Genomic DNA, 10297 nt, shown 5'->3' on the forward strand with positions numbered 1-10297 from the left:
ATAATATATAATTTGAACTTAAAAGTTTACGTGCAATATTTTCACAACGGGTTTGATTGAATACTCTTGAACCGTCTTTATTTGGCTCAATGCACAAAAAGTCTAGTTGGGTACTCTTGAACTGTCTTTTTTGACTCAGTTATAACATCGACTAGTTGAACACGATTTAAATAAATATTATTATTTTAATTTCTTAAAAATTTGTTTACTTTTGAGTCATAGTCTGTTTATTTCACGCCCCCTTTTTTTTGGTTATATCCAGCACCAAAAATAAAACAAATTAACAATTCCATATTTTTTGTTGAATTAATTATAAATATATATTTGAATTCTTAATATTTTATGACATAACCTGAAATATACAAATGTTTATATGATTTCGTTGTTCTATATATACAAAATAATGCTACAAAATGACAGAAATCTGAGTGATCTTTATACAAGTGCCTGATTACCAACTTCATGTGAGCTCAAAGTTGATTGTCAATTTATAGGCCCAACCTTAAGGGTTAACCACTTACCACCTTGCATTCATGGACCATCGGTTAACCAGTCGGGTCGAATCAGGTCAACTCAAAACATTAACAAGGTTATGTTTAGCCAGAATACTGCTTCTGTGGATTGATACAACAGCATTTCCATAATTATTTTTGTAGTTATACTCACTGCAGGTACGAACCATGGCCATCATGGTTAGGTGGATCCCTTGGAATATGGCAAAACGGGTCGTCGGGACAATGAACCGAGCTTAATCTTGGAGAAAAGTTCCAACCATTTACTTGCTCAAGTTCACGGTCAACATTTCTCATGGCAGCTTCTTCTTTTAACTTTAAGAGGTACATCGATGACCAATAATCTTTTACTAAGTTCTATAAATAAAAGAAGAAGAAAAAAAGAATCGATCAAAAGTTTAGTTAGTTTTAAACCTAGGACACATGGTGTCTAAACGGGTTGGGTTGACGTTGACCCAAAAATAAATTTTAGCTATGACTACAACAATAATTATATTCTGATACTAACTTGACCTGTTCATGACCCATTGAATAGGTTCCTTCTAAAAATTACTTTTATTTGACCCGTTTGTGAAAGAAATACCCAAATTGACCTGCTTATAGTTATAAGTAACCGGGCCTCTCAAAAGGTAAAGAACTAACCATGTTAATTAACTGCAATAACTCATTGACAGCATTTTTGAAGAGATCCGGGTGTGCAAGATCAAGCGTTGAGAGAATTTCTTGTCGGGTTCTGTGAGATATATTCACCTCCATAGGCGAGCCTGTATGCAAATCGAGAAATTAAAGACAGTAAGGTATCTAAACAGGTGAAACAAGTTGAAAATTACCTAAATATATGTTGTATTTGAACGCTTAAAACATCTTAAATTTTTTTATTTAATAAAAACTAACTAATATATGAATGATCTTCTAATCGTATTTGATACATTACTCAACCCGACCCACCTGTATAAAAAACAAGAAAAATTGCATGAACTGACCCGAACCAGTTTTGAGCATTTACTCAGCCCACCCATTTCCACCTCTAGTTAGACTTTACAGGAGAGACTAAGTGTTGTACCTGTGGTTATGTACTTCTCAATAATGTGTCGTACCATGTAAATTCTTTTAACAGGATCATTTACAGGTATTTTTTCAAGCAGTTGTACTTCATTGTAAAAATGCACACTTTCCCCGGCCAAACAACTGAAATCATAAAAAAATGGATGCAGTTCAGGTACTTGTAAATGGGTTGATCAGAATAATGTTTTATCTCTAATGGGCCAAAAAACGTATAATAAACAAAAAGCCAGCTTAAACGGGTCGACATTGACCCAGAGTGTTTTTTTGATGCAAAAATCCGCATAAGACGTTTTATTAAAAAAAATAGATTATCAATATTATATTTGTATGAGTAAATTACACGTTTTATTAAAAAAATGTTTTATCCCTATGGTTTGGTCCAAATTTTGGATTTCATCCATAAAGTTTTTAATATAGTCCCGAAGCACCTAGTTTGCTTTCATTATTGGTCCCTGGGTCAGGTAAGATTACTATGTTGCCATTTTTAAAAGTTACACTTTGACCCTTTATTTTACTCTTGTAGTAAATACAGTTTAACCCCTGTTTTTTTTACAACTATTATTACTATTATTATTATTATTATTATTTCTATTATAATTATAATTAAGCTTTTTATTATATTCTTATTATGAAAGAAGATTAGGTGGCTTAATAGTAATCTTACGTGACTCAGGGACCACCTACCAAAACAAACTAGGTGGTTCGAGGAAAAATCCAAAATTTGAACCAAACCACAGAGACCATCCGTGTAATATACTCTTTTTGTAATCATATTTGACACGGTAAATATCTAAAAAAATTGTAAACTTCTTGGACAAAAGTGTTTCGGATCAAACTGACTCGACCCGTATTATAATTACCAAATTTAATCCAAACCCGTTTTGGCACGTTACCCAAATAGCCCGACATACTTGTTTTGTCGATAGATTTAGGGTGAAGACAAGACCTGTCAGCAAACTCCATGAAAGATAAACGAAATCTTTTATTCTGTAAAAGTTTATCTAACGGATCATTTGGATCGACATCTAGAGTTGTGTCATTTTGTGACAAAATCCCACTGTCATGTATTCCAAGAGCTTCCCCCATTGTCTTAATATTAAAGCTTTCCTTCTTGTTTAAGCTTATAACTGACACCAGAGGTTGAGAGAGAAATAGAGAAGAAAACCACCACAAGAAAACTTGCCTATGGAATAACAGTTGACAAAGATATCATCAGTTAAGGTGTCGAATTAAAGTTGAAAGTTCCAAAATGAGACGTTTATGTTGGTTGTATAACAGATCAAAACGTCATTTTTGTACGAGTTGGGTTGACCTGGAACACTTTTCTTACAAATGTTTTTCATTTTTTCATTAAAAAACTTTGTAAGAAAATGTCAAGAAAAAAAACCCTACAAACTTTGGCCAAATTCACACATAAGTCCCTTGATTTTTTTTACATGATTAAATGCCTTTAACTTATATAATTACAAAAATTATATTTATCTAATTTTCTATGTCAAATTATTTGGAGCTTTTACACAATAAAAACAAAATTTAGGTAATTTTCTATCTGTTTGGCCCATTTCTTTTAAGCTAAACTTTTTTAATCCTGCATTGTGACATTCGTCAAAATTCGAATCTCGATTAGTACTCGTGTCGAAAACTTTTATCATGCAAACCCGACTCAAATTTTTTTAGAACTTTATTTAATTATTGTATAATATTATTAAAGACCTCGATCTTAAATAAACCGATGTTTGTCATAATTTAGTGTTGTTAAGAAAAACATAAGAGGTTCAAATGAATTTTCGTAAACTCGTTATAAACTTTGGAAACCTTTAAACTCGTGTTAAACAACGATTGAAACTTGGAGGGCTTGTTTTGAAAATATGCGTTACATATATCACCAACACAAAACCTAACCCTAACATAAACATACAACATCCATCTCTTTCTCTCTAACCCGCCACCCCTGCCGGCCGTTGTTTCCGGCGAACCTCCGGCCACCATCTCCGGCGAACACCACCACCTCCGGCAACCCCTTATCACATGCAATAAACTCCAAACAACGATTCCATTACGTTTGTCCGCTAGTTTAGGTCAGTTTTCACGTGATTTAACACGTTACACAGCCGGGATTCGCGGATCGACATCACGGACTCGTCGGAAACATACAAACGAGCCGTTTGACTAATTATTCTCAATCATAACTCAATTAATTGATACCACAACATCCTCTCAAGCCAACGATCAAAAACCCTATAACCAATCTAATTAACAAGATCGTTTGATATCGATTTGAACCCACTTCCAGCCACGGCGTTCTTCACCTTGTTCACCATCAATCCATCATCGTTTTAGGTAATTAAATACATAGTTTTGATCACGTTTACATGAGGATCAAAACCCCTAAACTCGTTTTGATTAACTATAAACGGATTGATCGATTTGATTTTCTAGGGTTCTTAATCAATTTGGGGGTTTTGGGTTAATGTATTTAAAGTTTAGTTTCCGTTTCTTTACTGAATTAGCCACTGGCTCAGTTGGCCGGTGCACTTGGGTTGCACGGCTCAGGTCGCGTGTTCGAGTCCGGCTCAACTCAAATTTTCGTTATTTTTTTTGTTAATCTATTTTTAAGTATTTTAAAGGTTAAAAAACTTATAAAAGTTAATATTAAATATAAATAAACTTTTTCGTATTAAAACCGAACATCATTATAACCTGTTTTCTCGGCTCGACTCATTAAACTAATTTTATTTATACATATATATATATATGTATAAATATATATTTATACAATGTTTAATAGATACGTTTTAATTAACTAAAAATCATAATAAATATTAAAAATAGTTTCTAATAAACTTATAAAAAAACCGACACTTCTATGTCGATCTCGTTTCAAGGTTTTCGTGTTTATATATGTATATATGTGTATATATATCTATATATATGTATGTATATATCGTAAATATATAAATAACAAACTCTAACTTATTTAAACCCGACACCATCTTTTGGGTAAAGTTATTTTCTTAAAAGATGTACATTTTCACATGATAAACGTAAGCCTTAAATCAAAATCTGTAAATTTGGAGCTTTCGGTGGTCAAATCGATCCCGGCCCGTTAACCGGCATTTTAGTCAATTTTGGAATAATTCGAATACTCTATCTTCTGGTTAGAACTAGCTTTCGGACCAGAAGACTTTTCTGTTCGTCATAATATTTTGAGTGTAGTGGTCAGAGCCCGACTCCAGACTCGCAGTTCGGATTCTGAACAGTACCAGCTCGCTTAAATATTGTTTATTTCATAACTCAAGTTCTAGACATCCGTTAGACCTGATTTCAGCGGCTACGTTCTCGTTTTTAATTGTATATTATTCCCTCAAAGTTTCAGGTTTATTTATTTTCTGACCAGTCAGTTCGCTTAACCGCATCCTTAAATTTCTCGTTAATTTTATTATTTCAAGGTGAGTACTTTCATACCCATTTTTCCATCTTTCGTTTTGGGGTGACATTTCATACTTATCAAACTAAATGCTTTATTTACTTGAGTCTTAAACCCACAAACGTGATTGTATACTTGACTTGAATAATTGCTCGATTTGGTGTTCTATGCTTATTTGCCTATGTGTTTACAGCTTTTGGATGGTGGAACTATAAATCCTATACCATTTGGCAATGGCAAGGTGTCGTTAACGTAATGCAATTAACGATAACTATAAAATCCTAGACTACTTGGCAACCCTTTGTAGTTAGGTGGTGCTAATGTAAGCTTATTAGCAATTGTTAATAAAATCCTAGACTAATTGCCAATAGCTAGGTGTCGCTAACTTGTTTAGCGATAACTATTTTATCCAGGTTTATAGCTCTTAATTATTGTTTTGTATACTAGTTTTGTGGCTTTTCATACTATATACTATTGTTGCTCAAACTTATGAATTGCTCACCAACTTTTGTGTTGACAAACTTTATTTTATGAAATGTTACAGGTTTGACTATTGTTGACTCGAGAACTTCACGAAAACGTTACCAAGACTATTAGGATATTAGTAAAACGAACAATATATTTGCTACTTGTATTTAACTTGGTTGTGTGAATGAGATGTGTTGTTTATTGATTTGTTGAACTAAAATGAGTTGAATAAATATTGTCACTTTAAATAGTGTCTTGTATATTTGTCCAATCACGTTGAACCCCAGCATGTTCCGCCGCCTTTGGTCGGGGTGTGACATGCATGCTTGATCCCTTAAAGATAAATTATAACCCGAATTTACCCATTTATAAGTAAATGAGTTGAAATTGCCACCTCAATGAAAGTTATAAAACATACCACAATTAAAAGCAGGCATCTGGTGGTGACTTCAAGCCACGTGCTCTCCTCATGCGTCTCATTCAAAACATAAGCAACCACCCATACACCTAAAATGAAAAATCAAGAAAAATGGTAACCAATAGAAGCATATTGTAACTGATGAGAGCTTTAATAAAAATCATGTGCAATAATATTTGAGTACCTACCGATTGACAACACAGTTACAAGTATGGCCCGCCAAAGGTCCTTGAGCTCATCGAATTTGAACTCGATATGATGAATGGCACCAGTAATACAAACCAAAGAAGCAATATATATAACAGGAAAACACATATAAGGTCCAACCCATTGAGTCCCCATGTGGCATCGATTATTTAGAGGCTGCCTTATTTGAAGAACTGCATCAAACAAACTCCAATATTACCAGTTAACATAGCTGTAATTGAGTTATTGAGATAAAGACATGAATATACATACGCCCTCACATATGCATAGATTACAGATAAGAAAGCAATATTATTGAAATCAAGTATTTATATGATCTTACATATGGCCCAGGCTACCCAGGGCAGAAGAGCAAGTGGAAGACTAATATATGATCTTATAGGAAATAAACGCCTCCTGAAAATCACAAAAGAGCAGAGTTGTTAACGTATAAAAAATGCACAGCCCTAATTGGATTACATGGTAATGTATTCTCAGAGCATAAAGAACAAGTAGAATGAAGAAACACGAAATCCTCTGTGGGTTTGATACCCTATCTCTTCATAGAAGTACTGGAAAGACTAAAAAAATGAAAACAGAAAAACTTACTTTACAAATACGCAATACAAGTGGGCTGCTTGAATAAGGCGACAACTCAATAATAATCCAAATCCAAGTGGACCGTTGACCCAAACTGAAACCATGAAATTGCTATAGGCGAACATGAACTTACAAACAAAATGAATATATAGTGTAATTTTAGTAACTAAATAAAAGAAAATAAACCTGCCCAGAGATAACAGGATTGCCACCAATGCTTCCTGTGAAACCTCACAATATTAAGAGACATCTGCATGAAGGAAAAAAAATATTATCACATGTGACAAAGATAACGGAAACACAAAAACGTGGTGTAAAAGATAGAAATGTTTAAAGTATTCCAATCAATACCCACAATTATGCCTTAATGGTGGACCTTGTGATAAATCCTTACAAGAAATTATTTGGCATGGTCAATTTCTCAGTAATTTGCAAATCAGAATTATTTCACCCAATAACTTGTGATAATTGATAAATCCTTATGAGGGATTACTTGGCATAATTACTAGAATTGAGTAATCCTAACGCAATAACGTCAGCACTGAATTGGAATCCTAAATCGTTCTACCATCATGTTAACTTTACTTTAATGTTTCTTGTTTTAACGAATATGATTAATAATCATGAGACAGTATCTTGCTAGATGTTTGATTGATCAGCAACATAGACATTTAGTAAAAAGGACCGTAGCTTTACCGCAAGTGACAGTAAGAGATTGAAGCTAGCCATGATCTGAATCGTTGGAAGCCAAAAACTACTTCCTTTAGGTCTAGGAACATCGTGAATTAAAAAGGGTAAAGTCGACCTCAGCAAAAGGCTGCAAGACAATAACTAGCTCGTTATAAACATACATATATAAGCAAGCTGCAACAAACTATTTGGATTCCAAAAGAACGCATTCTTGTTATATTAACATAAACCAAAATCCAACAAAAGTTGACATATCCTCTGTATTTATCGTTTTCAGCATGAAATGCCACCATTAAAAATTCTTAAGAGATATTAGAAGACTAACATGCACGGGACATGATCATGAGAGAAATCATTCTTCACGGAATAACTAGAGAACTCCATATTACATATATGCAGCATATCATATTACACATATGATATTATTACTACACATACTGCAGTATACTACATATATGCAGTATGATATAATACTGCCCATATGCGGTATGATCTCTGTGTATAAGCAGTATATACACTGCAGTATACTACATATATGTAGCATGATATATGGAATATATGTAGTAAATACTGCGTATATGTAGTATGATATTTGGCATATATGTAGAATATACCTCGCATGTGTGTATGATATACTGCATATATGTAGTATATAGTAGAACAGCTTTCATGACCTTAAACCTAGTGTTTTTCACCATATGAACTGTTGAGCAACTTTGACATCAAAGTCATTTCAAACAATCTGAACTTATCCTCATGATTTAATACAGATCGAAACGATACGAGAATACTAACATGTTTAACATCCAAAATCCAACACATAACCGCGTTCGGATTCAAACCGATCCAAAATCATTACAGTCCTGAACTAAATCAAGCTCGGATCACATTTCATGCTCAATTTCTAACTATAAGCTCATAATCTATCTACTGGTCATCCTAATAAGCAAATACAATTACCTAACTGCATACAGTTAAGCATAGCATGATGAAATTACTACAATCATGAAGTAAATCAAGCTCGGATCACAGTTCAATGCTCGATTTCTAACTATAAGCTCATAATCTATCTACTGTTCAACCTAATAAGCAAACTAGATAACATAACTGCATACAATTAGGTAAAGTATGATGAAATCATTACAATCCTGAACTAAATATATCTCGGATCACAGCTCAAAGTTCAATTTCTAACTATACGCTCATAATTGATCTACTGCTCATACTAATAAGTAAACACGATAACCTAATTGCATACAATTACCTGCAATTAGGTAATAGTGTGTTCAAATTGGGGAAAAAGAGACGTACAGTGCGAATGAGACGATAGCAACGGCAAGTGCCACGTAGTCGCTAGGACAACCGCCGATGACGTCACAGCCGGTCATTTGAACGCCGGTAGATTGATTAATGCCGCCGGTGAGCTGTACTGTTGATATCACTTGATCGGAAGAGTGAAACTGAAAGCTGTTTTATTGTTTAAAAGTCAAACTTAACTTCTTTTGAGACTTTGACCAAAAAGCCAAAATTATTTATACTAGTCGTATAGGTTAGATGTCAGCTTTATGTCATAACCCGTTAACCATATAATACGAGAAGGTCTATACGAGTAACGCCCCATACGAGTAGTATGGGTTATACGAGATAATTTGGATTTTCATTTTCTGCCATGACACCTTTTTTAAGACTGTCTTGTCCCATACGAGTTACACAAACTATACAAGATAAATTTGTAGATGATAGTATTAATTTGTGCGAGATAAATAAATCTTGTTTCAAATGATACATTATACATGGTCCACTTTCAACTATAAATACATACTTCATATTTACTCCATCTTTCAAGCCCTTAATTTTCTTTTAAATGGCGCACCGAAGAGACAAAGAAGAAAATGAATAATTTTTTCCTCACAACCAGTTTCCAAATCGGCAAGATGGACCGATGATGTTGGAGGCGTTTAACAAGGCCTCGTACAATTACTTCGGCATCTTCTTCACATGTTCCCGAAAACCCCCACGAAAAAAATAATTTTGCAGTTTCGAATCTAACGAAAAAAAGTTGGTCAAGAGATGGAGTTGAGTTTTATATTAACGGTCTGAGAAGGGTGTGTGGTGATCCAAAACGACTCGTATAGGCTATACTAGTCGTAAAGAGGGTGTATGATGATTATACGAGTAGTATAGGCTATACTACTCGTATGGATACCAGCAATGTCTCGTATAACCCATACGACTCGTATAATAATTTGGTCAAACACCTTTTTCAAAAAGCTGATAGTTGTCAGTGTACGGATATCTATATTACTCGTATAAGCTATACTAGTTGTATAGAGGGTGTATGAATATTGAAGCAGGATGTCTTATTAGCAGGCCCCTTATTTATGTGTGTTTAAACTTTATTCTTTAAATAGATAGATACGATGGTTACACAATTACATAATGTAAAGTCAACCCCTCTCATACTTACTGTTAGACGACCTTTCCTTTAACCATTTGAAACATACCACCTGACACTAATGTAAAAACTTGCATCCTAATATGATGATAGATGACAATAACAATTTAAGGAGTCTTGGTGGTGGAATGACGCAGTGCAAGACAAGATAAGGGACAAACAAGGATGTTTTAGGGAGCTAATGAGGTGCACGAATGAGGAGGAGCGAGTGAAATTGAGGGACAACTACAAAACGGCCAAGATAGAGGCGAAGAAGGCAGTAGCGGAAGCAAAGAATGCGGCCTTTAAACGGATGTATGAAAGTCTAGAAACAAAAGAGGGGGAACATGCTATGTTTAAGATTGCCAAAGCCAGGGAGCGTAGAAGGCAAGATCTAGGACCGGTGAAGTTCATAAAGGATACAGATGGGCATGTCCTGGTCAAGGAGTAGGACATTAAGCTAAGATGGCAAACCTACTTCCACAATCTTTTTAACA

At 34.3% G+C, this 10297-nt stretch overlaps 1 pseudogene across 1 annotated transcript; it reads right to left on the minus strand.

Annotated features, from left to right (window-relative positions):
• Positions 1-404: 404 nt before the first annotated feature.
• Positions 405-8787, minus strand: LOC143544974 (regulator of G-protein signaling 1-like; annotated as a pseudogene). Its single transcript, XR_013137347.1, has 11 exons — positions 8678-8787; positions 7373-7493; positions 6863-6926; positions 6686-6770; positions 6420-6493; positions 6079-6270; positions 5891-5979; positions 2524-2760; positions 1576-1700; positions 1155-1276; positions 405-869 (listed from the first exon to the last, which is right to left on the minus strand). The product of XR_013137347.1 is annotated as a regulator of G-protein signaling 1-like (transcript).
• Between the last annotated feature and the right edge of the window lie 1510 nt (positions 8788-10297).

Source organism: Bidens hawaiensis, unplaced genomic scaffold (genome assembly GCF_021521415.1).
Source record: "Bidens hawaiensis isolate Kalapana, Puna unplaced genomic scaffold, B.hawaiensis_p1.1 tig00013805_1, whole genome shotgun sequence".
Taxonomy (NCBI): domain Eukaryota; kingdom Viridiplantae; phylum Streptophyta; class Magnoliopsida; order Asterales; family Asteraceae; genus Bidens; species Bidens hawaiensis.